The 17132-nt window shown below is 40.1% G+C and overlaps 1 protein-coding gene across 2 annotated transcripts in view; it reads right to left on the reverse strand.

The window, feature by feature from the left end:
- TPK1 (thiamin pyrophosphokinase 1) overlaps nucleotides 1–17132 on the reverse strand; it is a 299636-nt gene that overhangs the window by 89181 nt on the left and 193323 nt on the right. The gene's annotated exons all lie outside the window — the stretch shown is intronic.

Here is a 17132-nt window from a genome sequence, read left to right on the forward strand (position 1 = left end):
AGCTTTACACAACTGTGGTAAATAAGCATTCAACTATATTTTTAAACCAATTTCAAGAAAATTGGCCTCCCTAAAAATATAGGCCAGCAGCTCTTCCAAGAAACGAAAGAATCAGCTACTTGCTTAGGGATTTATACATCTGCCTTTAGAGATTAGTTTAGATGAGAGAGGGGGAAAGTGCGCCCGTTCATCCAATCACTGCAGTTTGTCTGGCTACATACTAACGGAGGTACAACTTCATGCTATGCTTGAGTAGGCTGTGCTCATGACAGCTCATTGTACTGGGACATGATATATGTATTTTGTAGACACCGCAGAGAATGAGAACAGATCTTGCTGTAAGCTCTACTATGTGATACCCCAGGATTTTCCTTTGCTCACTCACCTATGAAAGACTGTGATAGCTACAGTCATTTTCCCTTCTGCATCTCTAACCTACACATCTCTAACACATTAAAAAAGGCAGGAGGGAACAAACATCCATCCTCTGATGTCTCCTGTGAACTGCTTTTTCTTATGACAATTGAAATAGAACTTGTAAAATTCTGATGAGATGAGAAATGTTTTATTGGATGGCACAGCAGTCATGCACAGAGGCAGAAAGCTGAAAGATGTTAAAATGTAGAAGTTGCTATTTTAAAGAACTGTCTGCCACACTTTGACTAACTCTTTGTTTCTTTCTTTCCTGAATATATTATTCATTAGAAATAATTAGCTGTTATAATTGGCATATACATATGCCAATTATAAGCCACTCTAAGCCATGGCATTCTCAGATTAAAGCATAAGATTTTTTTTCTTCAGGCTTCTTAAGAAACAAGATTATTTATACAAATCAGTATCTTCACAATTTCTCCATGGAAGTTTAGAATGAGTTTGACCATAGAAAAGTGAGCTTCTCTGATTTTTCTGAAAGGATTAAGCACTTTCAGTAAAAATCTCCATCATCTCTAAAGGTCACTCTTAATAAAGTCACAAACACCAAGGAGAAAACAGGTCCCAGTTGACAGGTCACTGGAGATAGAAACCTGGAAATCTGGATTCAATTTTCAGTATGGTACTGATTCCCTCAGTACCTGAGCAAATAATTTCACTTCCTCATGCCTTTGTCTCTCTCTCTCCCTCTGTAATATAGAAGTAATATACCTTGAAATCCAGCTAAAGAGTGTAACATGACATGTAGTCCAAGATTCACTAATGGAAGATCAGAGCCTGTATGAAAAGCTAGGCAAGTTATTATTTGTCATCTTATGGATTCTTCTAAAAATAACTATTTCCCCCAAAGACTTTGTATATCAGTTACCCTACACAATAAAAAATGTTGAGAATACACATAGCCACAGTAACTTGACTTTCAGTGTACAGGCTGAAGGAAAGGAACCACGGAATGACAGTTCACTACAGGACATCACTGTAGAGGCCACTATCAAGCATGTCTATATACTAAGATTTTTTCAGATTTATTTCACTTTCCCCCTCTCCAAGATGTCTACAAAGGAGGAGTTATCAAAACAATCAGCTTCAGGTAAGCTCTTGCTGACTCAACATTGGATTTTTATCCCTCAGACGGGGAAAAAAAAGTCCAATTATAATAAAACAGTGGTGGTTAAAATCACTCTGCATTTCCAGAGTCTCATGGAAAAATACTGCCAAACTTCAAGGAGAGACGATCTTGTTCTAACTCCCCCAGTTGAGAGTGAAGTTTGCATGAGAGCCACCAGATGCAGGCATTTGGCAGGCACGACCTTGCAGGAGGAGGCATCAGCAGGGCGTCAGCTTCCCTGAACTGCAGGGGTTGACTCAGGCTGTCTCGGAAACACGAGCCCCTACTGTCTTTCAAGATGAGAGGTTTGAACATCATCATGCCTGGGTTTCCAAGGACTGCAGAAATGAGCAATTGCATTCACTTCATTATCTGAAGGCAGTGCCTTGGGCAGAGACAGCTTTCACTAGACCAGGCTGCTCAAAGCCCCATCCAGCCTGGCCTTGAACACTTCCAGATATGGGGCACCACAGCTTCTCTGCCTTTGAACAGACTGCACTAAATAATTAAAACTGCTTCACTTTCTCAGATGACTTGGAATAAAAAAGAATAATATTTAGTATTTTATCTCCTTAAGAGTTTTTGAGGACTGTGTTTGACAGTTCAGTGGGCTTCCATACCAGGAATACTTAAAAAATTCCTACACTATTGCTAGAAAACCTGTTTTCTAAAACAATAGCTTCATAATACCTCTCCCCTAAGGAGACACAGAATGCATTTAGTACAGTAATCTTGAACTAGGCTTAAGTGAACATGAAAAAAAAAAGAGATAAAAACCAAAAGAGAATAAAAAAACCCCAGAGATGTTCATGAAGGGCATTACTATTGATAAACTGAAAATTACATGTTGCCCTGGTTTTTCTGCAGCTTCACTTAGTGCTTGTGAACAGGAAAGGAGGTCCAGAAGTCAGACAGATGAAGGACCAAGAAATGACACAGGCATTACTAATTCAGTTATATCATTAGGCTTATGGAAAATTGGTAAAATATGTGTAATAGGGATGATGAGCTACTCTCTTTATCTGCACACATCCTGAAGTGCGCCTCTTTTGAGGCCCATATCACCTGGCACACCAGAACAGCTGGATTTGTTAATGATAACTCAGGCTGCTGCTCAAAAGTTCTGCCTCTGGCCATTCATCTCACTCAACAGGAATACACCAGACTCTCCACATTCCTCAAGGATTTCCAGAACCATTAAGCATGGGTAGATTAAGGCTGCATGTGGTAGCTTACACACTTACATGTGGAAATAAGTTCCACAAAATCCTGAATAGACAGGAGGGTCTAGGACTTTATGCAGAGTCATACTGGCTCCTCAGAGACCTACTGAGTCCTTTCTTGGTGCTCTTTTAATTGCTTTAAAGCTTCAGCCAATAGCCTGGGTAGAGTGAATATCTTATCAGTTTTATTCTTGGTTCCCAGGTTCTTCTAAGATAAAGGTGACAGGCAGCTCCTTCTTAAAAAAATCACCAAGCTTGCAGCTAATGAGACAGTCTGCCTGTGGCATCATTGACACAGAAGACTAATTCCAGATCTTCAGCTGCTCTTCCTTCACTCTGAAGTGCATCTCTCAGTTGAGGCAAAACTGCTGGTAGTTAACAATAGAAGAAAAATTTACCTTTCCCCCCCGCCTTTTTTTTTTTTTTTTTTAATGAGAGAGTTTTCTTCTTTTCCCTGCACTAAAAGCAAAATGATATTTGAGAAAGAACTGAACAATGTGCCCCTGTTATTGAGAGATATATATATACTGCAATGCAGCTTTTAAATGCTTGCATCTAAAAACCTATAAGGTATGGGGTAGGAAGACCTCAGACTCATAACACAAGGTTACATTTCATTGCCAACATCCTAGTAGAAGAGAATTCTGCAAGCTAATTATTCTCCAATTTGATAATTTGTTCTTTCACCAGAATAAAAGGATTCCCCTCTGGGTGCAGCTCCTTCTTTCCCTCAGGTATCTGACATTGCTGAAATTGAAGGCCATAATTCAATTAACAAAGGATGGGAACTCCTAATGAAAATTAACCACTTAGAAACAGATGTTGATGCCACAGAAATGTTGATACTCCCCATGAAGCAGCACTGACTGTCATGTGGATGGGAAAATGCAGCGACATCTGAACTTGGAATTACATATCAGATGAGGTAACTGTATTTACATCTGTGGACCACTATTGAATGAAGTGCTTAACACAGGCTTAGATTTCATTAATTTGCTTTGCCATATGCCCACATTTATTCTGTACTGTTAACACCACTAGCCAAAAGGTATACAATTTCAAAGTAGTGTATTCTCCCTAATTGCTAAACCACCTTTGGATATCTGGTTTCTTACAGCATACATTAAAGCAATGCCTAGATTTCAGAATTTTCAGAATCTCAGAACTGGTAGGGTTGGAAGGCACCTCTGGGGACCATCTAGTCCAATGCCCCTGCAAAGGTAGGGTCACCTAGAGCAGGATACACAGGAATGCATCCAAGAGTGTTTTGAATGCTTCCACAGAGGAAGACTCCATGACCTCCGTGAGCTTCCTGTCCATTTCTCTGCCACCCTCAATGTAAATAAGTTCCTCCTCAATGATGAGGTGCAATTTCTTGTGTTTTAGTTTCAGGTCATTGCTCATCATCTTGTCACTGGGGACCACTGAAAAGAGTCTGGCACCATCTTATTGGCATCTGCCTTTGAGATATTTCTAGGCACTAACAAGATCATCTCTTACTCTTTCCTGTCAACAAGCCCAGCCCCCACAAGATAAGAGAGATGCTCCAGACCCCAGAGCATCTTTGTGGCCTCCACTGGACATTCAGTAGCAGCTTGTCTGGACACAGCACTGCAGATGTGGCCTCACCAGGGCTGAGTAAAAGGGCAGGATCACCTACCTTGACCTGCTGGCCACACTCTTCCCACTGCACTCCAGGATACCATTGCCCCTCCTGGCTACAAGGGCACTGCTGGCTCACACACACTTTGTTACCCACCAAGACTCCCAGGCCCTTCTCTGCAGAGTTGTTCTCTAGGAGGTCAGCACCCTGTGCTGATACTTGGGGTAATTCCTCCCCAGGTCTGAGATCCTAAATGTACCCTTGGTGAACTTCTTTAGTTTTCTCTCCACCTAATTCTTCAGCCTATCAGGATCCCAGAGCAGCAGCCCAGAATTCAGGTGTATCAGCCTTTCCCCCCAGTTTCAAACCCTCAGCAAACTTGCTGAGGGTACATTCTATCCCTTCATCCAGGTCACTGATAAACAAGTGCAATAGAATTGGACTCAGCAGACTCTTGACCACAGACCTCCAGCTGATCACAGCCCTCTGAGCTCTGACACTCAGCCAGGTCTTGATCCATCCCACTGTCCATCCACCTAACTCACACTTCCTACGATTACCTGAGAGGATGGTAGGGGAGACAGTGTATTTCCAGCTACAGTAAATAAAATGCAAAGGGAAGCTACATCTGTGAAAAAGGCTCCATGGCTGGGGCTGGAACTCATGCTCACTGTTTGCAAACCAGCATTGCTGAACAGCTGATCACAGACCAGTACGGCTCATGTGACTCAAGGTTCAAATGGATTAATGTTGCTGTCAGGCTTCATGTTTAAAAAGCAGTAAATTAGGGACAGTTAGAAACACAGTGCCTATATATTAACAACTTTTGAACGTTTTGTGTTCTCTTTTGCTGGGAGTACAGTTGAGGATATAAAATCAGCATAGTGAGCTCTGATTCTGCCCCCCTCTAACACATTTTTCCCTTTTGTAAACCTGTTGTGGAATCTCACCAGAAGAATGATTAGGGACTTGTCCTTCTAATTCCATAGACTCATAGAATCCCAAGGGCAGGGATGCCATTCACTTCACCAGGTTGTTCAGGGCCCTGTCCAACTCGGCCTGGAACACTTCCAGGGATGGGGCATCCACAACTTCTCTGGGCAACCCGTTCCACTATCTCACCACCCTTGCGACAAAGACTTTCTTTCTAATAGGAAAAAGAGGAATTTCCTTTCCTCTCTTTCAGCTTAAAACCACCCCACATTGTCCTGTCATTATCTACCCATGTAAAATAGTCCCTCTCTCTCCTTTTTAGAAACCCCTGCAATATACTGGAAGGGTGCTCCAAGGTTTTCCTGAAGCCTTCAGTTCTCCAAGCTGAATGACTCGCTCAGCCTGTGTTCACAGAAGGGGTGCTCCAGCCCTCCAAGCAGCTTTGTGGTCTCCTCTGGACTCACTTCAGCAGGTCCATCCTGGGGACCTCAGAGCTGGACGCCGCACTGCAGGTGGGGTCTCAGCAGAGAGGAGCAGAGGGACAGAATCCCCTCCCTTGCCCTGCTGCCCACGCTGCTTTGGATGCAGCCCAGAACACATTTGTCTCTCTGGGCTGTGAGTGCCCATGGCTGGGTCATTTCCAGCCTCCCATCCACCAGAACCTTTCAGCAAGGCTGCTGTCAATAATTTCTTCTTCCAGTCTCTACTTATGACTGGGACAGGTGCACGTGGACTTGTTGAACATCATCAGGAAGATTGTGGAATCACTTCTCAAGTTTGTCCAGCTCGTTCTGAATGGCATAATTTCTGATGGAAATTTATCCATCCCTGGTTTAAAGCAATTTACTCTGGTTCTAACATTGGCCTTGAGCTTAACCAGACCTGGTTATCTCCCTGGAATTTACTCAGTGCATTCAGAGACAGCAATCATTTATCCTTTCAGCATTTTCTTCTGTAAGGTTACATGAGAGACGACAATGCTTCCCTTTGTAAGGTAACTAAAACATGAAAAGAGATCGGAGTGGACAGAACCACTATTTCTTGATGTGGTCACAGTCTTCTGTATCAGGAGATTCCAAATTCTTCTCAACAGATACTTGTACAGTGGTTCTAACACACCTACTCACTCTACCTGTATCTCTGCAAGTGTCCCAGAATCACTTAGGTGGGAGGGAGTCCTGGGACTGCAGCCTTCCTATTAGGTTTTGAACACTGTCAGAGACAGAGATTCTCTGAGCAACCTATTCCTGGACATAATTTATAATTATCTTCAGAGTAGAAATTTTTCATTATAGTTACCCTGAATCTTCTATCTCAGTTTAGGGCCACTGTGTCTCATTCCTCTGCTGTGCACCTCAGGAAAAAGCCTTGCTTCATCTTCTTGACATTCCCTCACAGACCCTGGAAGATTTTTTCCAGACTCCTTCCTTTTAACAGAAACATACTCACTCCAAACCCCTTGATTTTAGGATTAAGAGTAGGAAGCCTGTGCACTGCCCTGAAGGTCATTGGCCCAACTGCAGTGCTGGCAAGTATTTTTGACTGGAGTTGTCATGGGAGTGACAGACACATTATAGCCTTAAAAGACAATGAGGAATTCAATATCTGATCCCCATCTGCTCTTGGGATGTTCTATTAGAGCAGAGAGAGTCCTGAAGTAATGTAATCAGCTGCCATCAACATGAAGAAAATTTGGATTGCCAAGTCAATCACTTCCCATGGCAAAGCTGAATAGTTCTACCTAAATCTTGTTTATCAGTGTAGTACAGCATTTTCCCTAGAACGTCTGATATTACCAAATATTATTGTTCTTCTGCCCTGTCCCTTTTTAAATATTAAGAGTAAATGTTGAAAATCCATACAGTTGATACCACTGTCCTGGTAGATGCAGAATTAACAGTGATACTGTAAGGGATTGCAAAAGCCTAAGCCATTTCACAAAGGGATTGAATTGAAGAGATAACACATTTTCAAATATAACTGAGGCCAGAATACAGATGCTCACCTTCTACAACTTCAACTATTGCCAGTACTCAGATGTGAACAGAAAAGACCATTATTAAATTTACTTCTAAAAGATTTCATAAACCCTTCAGGTCAACAATTAAGCGCTCAATCTTTATATTTTTTTGATTTTGTAATAGAAAATAATTTATCACCTACTATCACTTCAATTTTTACTGTTATTTACATTCAGGATAGGAACAATAATATTGATTTTCCCTGCTATATTTTTGATTGTCTGAAATAAAATATTTTCCATTAATTTTCTTTCCAAATAAGGTTCTGTCACAGATTACAGACTTCTCATACTTGTTAGCTTCCCTACAGAACTTTCTGTAGCTTGGGTAGGGAGTGAAAAAAATTGCATGCCCCTAAACTGTCATTAAATTCCACTTAATACTCAAAGAGGAAAGTTGCTACAGCAAAACTCTGGTGAAATTCATCTCGAGCAAGGCAGTAAGGTGTCTTCAGAAAGACAGTGTCAGTGTGTAAAACAGAATCCCAGGACTTTAGAAATTTGGGCTAACACAATAAAGCTGAACAAAGAGTTACAGCACGGCAACGATTTTGGGGGCATGTGAAGGCACCCTGTAGCAGGTATCATCCCTGTAGTAGATTCCAGTACTAAATTTGGGGCCACTGTGGTCATTGGTACAATGAAATAAAGATGAAACATTGTGAGACCCAAGAGGAATATGGTTCTATGATTCTATGAATAGATGAAGCCAGAATGACTGGGCATTGATGAATCAATGCTTCATAGCACACAGTTGTGTCTGCTGGGAGGAGACAAATACTGGGGAAAATCTTTAGGGTAGCAGTGGCTGCTTAAGTTAAAGCCAGGACAGTTTAGACAAAACTGAACTAAAAAATTAAGATAAGATGATGTGCTGAGAAAAGACAGTTGATAGGATCCAAGAAAAATCTAGAGGGAAAAGAAAGGGAAAGTGGAAGAAACAAGATTAGATAAAGGAAATAAGATCTTGCAGTATGATCACTACTTAGTAAGGAGGATGACATCTGATAAGGCAAGGCACAGAAAGTGTTAATGATTACTCCTCTGAGTCCTCTTCTTCTTCTAATGGTTGACCTTGAAATTCAAAACATTGCATTACTCCTCCCAGGTGTTAGATGATAGACAAATACTTTAAATCATAATCACAAAAATACTAAAAAATCCATCTGCAAAGTACCAGTTTATGACACCTTCATACAGACAAGCACTCGCACAATGTTCCTTTTTTAAAGTATAAAAATATGGCACCTTGTAGAAATAGAAAGCTTATTGAATTTTGTACAAAGCATTTAAATCTTTTGGTCAAATTTGGAATCCACATTAACAGTCTTTTAAAGTGCTTTTGCCTTTTTTTTTCTCCTTTTTGGCCAAAAATCTATTCACAAAAAGCTTAGAAATTCTTCAGTTTGCTACTAAATAGGAGTAAATCCTACCTGGGAAAAAACCCAAACAAAACTGGAAACAACACACACACACACACACACACACACAAACACACATTCTCCAGCTTTTCTCCATTCAGTTACAGAATAAAGATAAGTGATCTCACAGCGAGTGAAAATACCACTGTGGTCTTCCTCAGTTTACCAATATTGTCAAAACAGGATAAAGTTTTACTAGCTTCCTACTGATCCCAGATTATGCATCAGCTCCTACCAATAAGCAAATGTCAAAGACAAACATTTTGTATTTTGCTGCTAATTTAATGTAAAACAGAAGAATTATTTTATTATTAAATAAAATAAATTATTGTATTAATAGTACATTGCACAAAAAAGCCCAAAGTATCAGACCACTGAAAAAGAGTTTATTAAGGGAGGGAATATAAAGATGGATTAAGATTTTGAAGGAAAGAAAAGTAATTGACAAGTCTGGGGGGAAAAAACTCCAACAAACCAGCTCTAAGATAATTGGCTTTGTAGCACAAAACTTCTTGTGGTTTCCATAAAGCAACAAAATAGATACTATCATATTGACAAGATCATACCACAGCAGCTACGGGCAACAACAGAGAGCAGGATTCTCATTGGAAGAGTTTTATTTTGGGCAAAGGTTCTCCTCGATAATCATCCATCAGCAGCTGCAGTAACTAATTAAAAATCTGGACAAATATTGAAAAAACTTGCGAGCAGAACTGTTGACACTTACCAAGTGCAAGCTATTGATTGGGAATCAGACTGGATGACTTCAGAATTTAGAAATACCTAAGTAATCCAATGAGACTCCTTACATTATCTTACCTTGCAGACACCATTAAGATGTGAATTTAAAAACAGCTGTGTGATTATCATATCCTGCTATAGAGTATGACTTGTTAACAATTATGAACAGATGAAAATTTCATTTAATAAAGACTATTCTTTTTCACTTGGCAATGATGGTTTGTTATTTTCCTTTCCTCTCTGAAAGATAAGTACGTTATTAAACCGGTTACCTGCAAGCTAACAAATTGATTTATGAATTTTTTATTGTCAGTTTGTCTTCCTTATAAAGAAGAAATTTATAAGTATTAGATATCATCCTTAAAGCTGATGCAGGCTGCACTTTTAACTGATGCTAAATAAACTGTTTAAAAGGATTTGACTATTTCAAAAGCTAACTATTATTTCTAAGGCTCTATACAGTCTTTGTATACTTCATACTGCACATCTGCTGATGTTGGAATAGAACAAAGATGCAAAGAATGCAGCTGTTAAGAGAAAATCCACCCACAGGTTTCCTTTTGTAACACTAAGAAGCAAGATAGCAAATAGATCTTTTCCAGGTCACAATGTTATTGACAAATATGAACTAATTTGGGATCACTGATGTTCAGTAAAACAGAGAAATCCTGTGCAAAAACATGAAGCAACACCACTTCATAGGCACGAATTACCATGAAATCAACCTAAGTCCTTTAGACCTGTGGCCTTTTGCAGGTCACATTTGCACAGGCCCACTACATTACCGCAGGGTAAGAATGAATTGGTCCAGCTGGATTTTCCCAGGAAAGAATAAAAATACAGACTAGTTTAAGTCTTATTTAATTCTATTTAGGACTTATTTTAAGAAGCTGAGCTGTAACCAAATCCTCAAAGTTTCTTACCAAATAAAGAAACAAAGGTAGCTAAACTACCAACATAGCAACTTTTTTTTTTTTTTTCTGAGAAGCCACTTCAATGTAATACTAAACCCCTGGAAGCAGAAAACCTGCTTCTGCAAGGTTTTCTGTGAAGGACTTAAGACTCCCAGAGAAAGGTTGGATTAAGACTTTTCCTCAGCTAATGTTTTTGACATTGCAGTGTCTCTGTCCAGCTGAATGGCTGGCTTTCTCATTGAAAAAGTCACAAAAAAGAGGTATTTATCAAAGAACAAGAAGTTGTATATTTGTGAATTCCACAGGAAGCTTGAGGCACAGACTGACTGCTTTGTCAAGGAGATTGAGTTCCAATAGTGCTGTCGTGGTTGCTGGGGGAGGTGAATTTTTCTAGGGAGAGGTAAGCAGGCCAATTAGTAATCAGCTTTTCTGCTGGCACTTGGATTGGTCACTCAGAGGTTTGGACACGCCTCTGAGGACACAAAGAGTTAAAAGCAAGAGTCTAGAGGGTTCGGTCTCTTTTTAGATCCCGGTTTCAGCAGAGAAATGTCTCAGGCCTCCTTCTCCTGCCCAGCCACGAGGCTGGGTGGGGGAGGGGAAACACGTGGTCGGCTCAGGTAAGCCGGAGCCCCGGGGGGAGGAGAAGAGAGTGGACAAGACTGGAACTGAACTGCCCCGTCCAGGATGGAGGGGTGGAAAACTGTGGAAGTGCTTTCTGTGTGTGCTCACCCCCCTCCAGCCCCAAACTCCGGGAGAAAGTGCCCAGCCACGTGGGAGTTGCCGAGCCTGGGAGTGCCTGAGCCTGCACCCTTGCTGGGAGATAGAAGCTGTTAACCCTTGCTTGGCAGAAAGAAACTTTTCTTAGACATTGATTCTCATGACTGGTGATTTTCAGAAAAAAAGGAGAAGGAAGCGGCCTAAGACCGAGGTGATAAAGCACGATTAGAAGGAACCTGATGGGCAAAGAATGAGAGGAGTAGCCTTCTAAGCTGGACTTTTCTTGCATAATGTCAGCAATAGACTGAACTTGAGTCTCTTTTGAACATAAACTGCATTTTAAGTAAATACAGCTGCCCCTGCTTTTGCTACAGTGACTGGCACTTGAAGAGTGGAGCGAGCAGAGAAGAGAGGGGGAGGGTGAGGTGGTGCCCTCTGCCCTCAGGGCAGACCTGCTCCTGGAACCCCGGCCCCTGGGTAAAAAGGGGAGAGCTCAGCATGCAAGTATCCTTAAAAGAGCCCTGTATGCAGCCTTAGACTATGGACAGCAGTGAGAGCGCTGAACATAGGAAAAAGAGAGAGTCACCCTGGCAGACTTCTCCGGGCGGTGCCATGGGTGACATGGGAACACATAAGGGGTGGACCCGTGTTTTCTGAGGAACAGTCTGTGGTGCGAGAGAGACTCCTCTCTCCCTTGCTGAATTGAAGATTAGTTTGTTTTTGAGTAGTGATTGTTTGATCTAAAACCCAAAGGTTAGTCTGTGAAGAGTGATGTGGGGGGAAGTAGAAACTAGGAGAAGAAATGTTCTAAGAAGTTTTTATTTCTGTCTCTGTGTGTGTTTAAGAGTATCTCTGTCCCTGTTCTTATGTAATGTAATAAAGTTTTGGTAGGTTTTTTTTTTGTTTTCAAGATTTAAGCCTGCTCTGCTCTGTTCCTGATCACATCCCACAGTAGCTGTTAGAGAAAAAACATATATTCATGGGTGCATTAACATCTGGCCAGTGCCAACCCATGACAAGTGCTCTTTGAGAGAAGATGCCAAACAGGGAGAGAGCCTTTCAGGACAATAAACACTCTAAGTACTAAATGCAAGTTTAAATATTAGATATATGTTTAAATGCCTTCTTTTACAACTGCAATCTTTTTGAAACTGAATTTACCCATCAAAATACATATCTAGGAAAAGGGGACATTAAATTCCAGATGTCAAAATGATCCCCCATAGTAGGCACATTCATTAAAGATTTTCTCCACTGAGTGCAAGCCAGATCTGCTTCTTACACATATGAGGAGGTAAGGAACTGATTGGACAATACATTCTTGAGTTCCTGCAAATTTCATGAACTGTCTGCCAGAGAAAAACTCACAATTTGAAGGTATATACCCTGAACTTGCCATCAAACTTTACAAGCATGGACACAAGCCAAATCAAATAACATTGGCGCAGAGAACTGCAGCAGCAAACCCCAGTGAAGTTTCCGGTCTTTGTACCTTCTCTCACATCTGCTGCAGAGTCTCCATCTAGGAGCAGATCTCCATGCCAAGTCACTCTGTCTGCGTCTGTAAATGGGCTCAGGTAACAGCTCTGGAGCTCAAGCCAAGCTGCACAGCAGTGCTCATGTGCATGTGGCAGCTCTCTTGGCCCCATGACAAGGCGGCCCCTTCCAAACGCTTCAGAAGCAGCTCCTGGCCTGTGCTAAACCCGACGTGTGCCCAGACGCCATCTGCGAGAAGGACAGCTGGCTCCCACTGAAACTGTGCTTGGGACCATGCTAACTCATTATCTGCAAAGCTTCCTGTAAGGCAATATTTATGTTAATTAAGGGCCTTGCTAATACTGTTGTTACTATTACCATGACACTATGTTCCACCCCAGTGCAGAGCAGAGGATGTAATGGCATTCTGTAAATAACCAAACAAGCCTCACAATACCCATTCGGAGAAGGACATGGGTTTTACCCAATTTACAATCCAGAGACCGTGGGATCAAAGGACTACCCAATACACTTCTCTTCAAGGAAATGGTGGTAAAGACCCAAGAATAACGGATGGGATTCCTGATTCTTATTGCTCACATTTCACTGCTGGGTCACTACCTATGATGTTAAATTCTTCATCACTTCTCACAGGGAAGGCAGGCATGCACTTACAAGAAAAACTGGGTGCAAGAAAAAGGGTTATCAAAGTATTCACACACTCTTTCAAAAGAGTTAGTTAACTGACAAAAATCCGCTGCTGTAACGTGTTTTCATGAGTAGGCAGCAATTCTTCTCTACATCCTAGGGCTGGAATCCTGTGTGGGGAAAACTGAACTGCTCAGTATATGTAAAAGACAGGCCTCATTAACTCTTGGACATCTTCTCATTTCTTGGTCATAAATCCTATTACCTTGTATTACAAACTGCCATAAAACTCACAGATAAAAGATAATTTATGCTCAGTGTACAGAAGCTAATGTTTCTGTACTCCTGAGAAGCACACAACCAGAAAATGAGAAAGTATGTATGTGAAACCTTAAGCCATTCATATTGAGCATGGCTAGCATGATAAACACGACTCTAAGGGCCTTAAGCTCTTCAGCCAGGGTATAGTCTAACGGTAATTGATATTAACAAATTTCAAACATAAAAAGTATGAACTCTCACATAAAATATCCTGCTTATAAAGACTGATTACTCCTTATTAAAAATTCAAGCTTTCCTCCCTCCCCCACTACAGAATGAAATATGGCATCTATTCAGTACACAGCTACATTTTTTTCTTTTTTCTTTTTTTTCAAATTCCAATCATCACATGAGAAAACGCTTCACAGCAAGCACCACATCCTACAATTCTTACAAAGTCTCCCTATTTCTGACTCCTATCCTAATTAGTGTTGCATGGCGCACAAAAAGTAACAGCCCTTGGAGTTGGCAGAATCAAAGGCAGCTCAATCTTTTATTTGCTTTTTCTCTGAAGCAATTTAAATTCTTCAGACTTTGGCACCGATTTTAACTGCGTTGGTTATCTGCTCAAAGAATATTTTGCTTTAGTGAAGACTTAGCAAACGTGCTCATTTAGGCTGCTTGTCATTAGTTTTCCTTTCCCATTCAGACAAGAGAAAATCTTTCACTGTCAATTTATAAATTCTTTAGCTACAAACTATGTTCTCATTGTTTGGGCCCTTCCATAGGTGAAACTCATTTCATGCCTGCTTTCTTTTCTTAAATATTTTTTAGTGGTTTGATTTATATTGGAATTAATTTATCTAAATTTACATACTTACAGTCTATATATCTACATTTCAACCTCCCACCCAGTTTCTCCATAGAGATCATGGAGACGGGTATTTATGAGATGTAATTACTCCCATCTTTTTTTCCTTTTCCTTACAGGAGCTCATCCTTAAAGGTCAGAAATGAACATAAGAGAGTTTACTTCCTTGTAGTTTTCTTCACTTTCCATACCAAAACAGTTTTATCTATATAATTCAAAAACTTGCACTGTCTCTCTATCTATTTCCCAAGAAATGCCTCAATACTCAAAGTTCTAATTACTCTTACATTCAGTACTTGGCTAATGTTATTGGCTGATAAAAAAGGCTTTGTTTACCTGGTCCACCTTGCCAGGTAGTCTTCACTGGATCCCAAATCAGGCATTGTCCTTGCTGTCTTCCTCTTACAACCCTGAAGACTTTTAGCAAGTCCATAATGTTTCCTGCAAAGCTGGGGACTCTTTACAAGTGTGTTAAATATTGATGTATTTCTTCTACCATAACCTTCTACATCAACATTGGAACAATGTGAAATCTCTCTTTCAAACAATAATAGATTTTTGGTGGCCTTAGATATCTACTCACACCATCCTCCTCTTAGCTTCTGCACTGGTAACTATACATTCAGCACCTTGACTTGTTACTCCCCTTGCTCTTAAGGAATTACCAGTTTATCTGCTGTATCCAAATATTTCAGACTCTGCCTAGGTACACATGACAGAGAACCACTCTCTAGCTACACTGAAACAAATGCAAATGTTATTTGGAAGCAAAACCGTAACTATATTTTGCTCAGGTATTTTATCCAAAGCATTCAATAAAGATCAGATTCTTCTTCCCAAGAGAGAAAGGTTTCTGTTCTACATTTATAGAAAATGCAACATGCTCTAACTTTATCATTTGCATTAGCATTTGAATCTCAAAACCTTGCCTCATTTGTTGCACAGTTTCCAGACTTGCATTTTGAACAGTCAGTGGGTCTCCCACTGTGTTAAAACTCCCTCCTACCTTGATTTTAAATTACAAGGGAAAGAGGGGGAAAAGAGAGAATGTCATGATTGTGACTGTTTGGAAGAGAAAAATATCAAGCTGAACTCCATCAAAAAAACAGAAAAGAAAAAAAAAAGAGAGAGAGAGAGAGAGAGTACTTCCAGTCTTAGGATCCTTGTTTCTCTCAGTTTAAAAACTACTGACTTTTTAAAAGAAAAGCAATTATGCAGGATTAATGTTATCATCTGGAGGTACCAGAACAGTTGACTGAAGATACCAACAGTGACAAGTTTAAACCAGCAATGAAAAGCAATTTTACATCAAAGTTACCACTAAGATTGTTGAAATGGCCTACCCCTATATCTGCCCTTTACTTCTGTGTGCTAGAAACAGCCTGAAGTTTCCTTCAGGAAAACTGGTGAAACTCCGGTGGAACTCCGCCCATCTACAAAAAAATATTAAATGCTTTTTGTATGGCATTATTAAAAACAGAACAAAGATGTTTCCAGCAAATAAAACAATTAGCAACCTCCCACTTCTATCTAAAATGCACAGATCATGATTTTTTTTTCTGAGTTGTAAAGGGTTTAATTATTCATGGAAGACTCATGAAAGCATCCTTAGGCATGGCATTTTAAAGCCGCTTATGGAAAATATGAATGAAAGTAATTAGAAATCTTTCCAGTCTTAGCAAGAGTTTTTTAAGTTAAACTGGAAATTGTCCAATTTATTTCAGCTCTTCAGCATGTTCTTAAAAATACCCTAAAGGAAATTTATAGTGGTCAGTGAAGTACTGCACTCACAGATCAATTACAAGCAAGTTACTCCTCACTTTTAGATTTTAACCACAGTTATCCTGTATTTTTCTTTCCCCCTCACACTGCTGCCTCTATCTATTTAGCTGTGCAACTAGTGATCAGAGTAATTCCTCATCAAACCAGCAAAACAGCTCCTGTGCCTACTGCCTTTCCTGCAGACACAGTGCTTCAAATTGTTAATAGAGCACCTGCCCCTGTGGCTTTAAAACTATAATCTCATAGAACTTCATTAATGCTTTTCTCAAATTACCACAAAGCACATCTGCTGCAAGGTTGTGTCAAATTTACCTGCGAATGTTACTTATTTTAATAGAATAAGCTTTCCAGGAGAAATTGGGAAAGTTTGGTAAGCTTTTAGAAACCTTGCCAAGGGGAAAACATATTTTCCAAAAAATAAATGAATCACTGTTAGAGAACAGTGTTTGATATTTAGATTTGCCTTTAATTTAAATCTCAGAAGCAGAAGATCAGCAAGGCATTTTGTGTGTGTTGTTTTATGAATCAATAAATGCAATAAGAGAGCTGAAAAACCACAGAAATAACACATCTTAAATAAATTCCCTTGTTGATGCTTGATGGATTCCCATCATAATGAACTGCACCATTTGGAGCACAGAAGAGGTCTGCCTGATGTGTATGTCAGGAACTCCCTCATAACATCCTCTTACATCTTTTCTTTGTTCCTCTTATTGAAGACATCTGTATTGCTACTCAGCATGCAAAAGGGATGTGGGCTAAATTTAGACTTACTGGAATCTAATTTAAAAGGTTAATTTTTTCCCCATTTATAATCAATATTATATATTTACCCACTTCAGCTTTTATACTTTCTGGTTTTCTTGTTTCTCCCCTTTTAAATAAATCTATTGTGAACAAATTACACATAAGCTTTTCCAAAGGAGGGATTCAGAGCCCGTCATTTGCTGTCCACCTGCCTGCAATGTATATTATACTT

Source organism: Prinia subflava, chromosome 1 (assembly GCF_021018805.1).
Source record: "Prinia subflava isolate CZ2003 ecotype Zambia chromosome 1, Cam_Psub_1.2, whole genome shotgun sequence".
NCBI classification, from domain to species: Eukaryota; Metazoa; Chordata; class Aves; order Passeriformes; family Cisticolidae; genus Prinia; species Prinia subflava.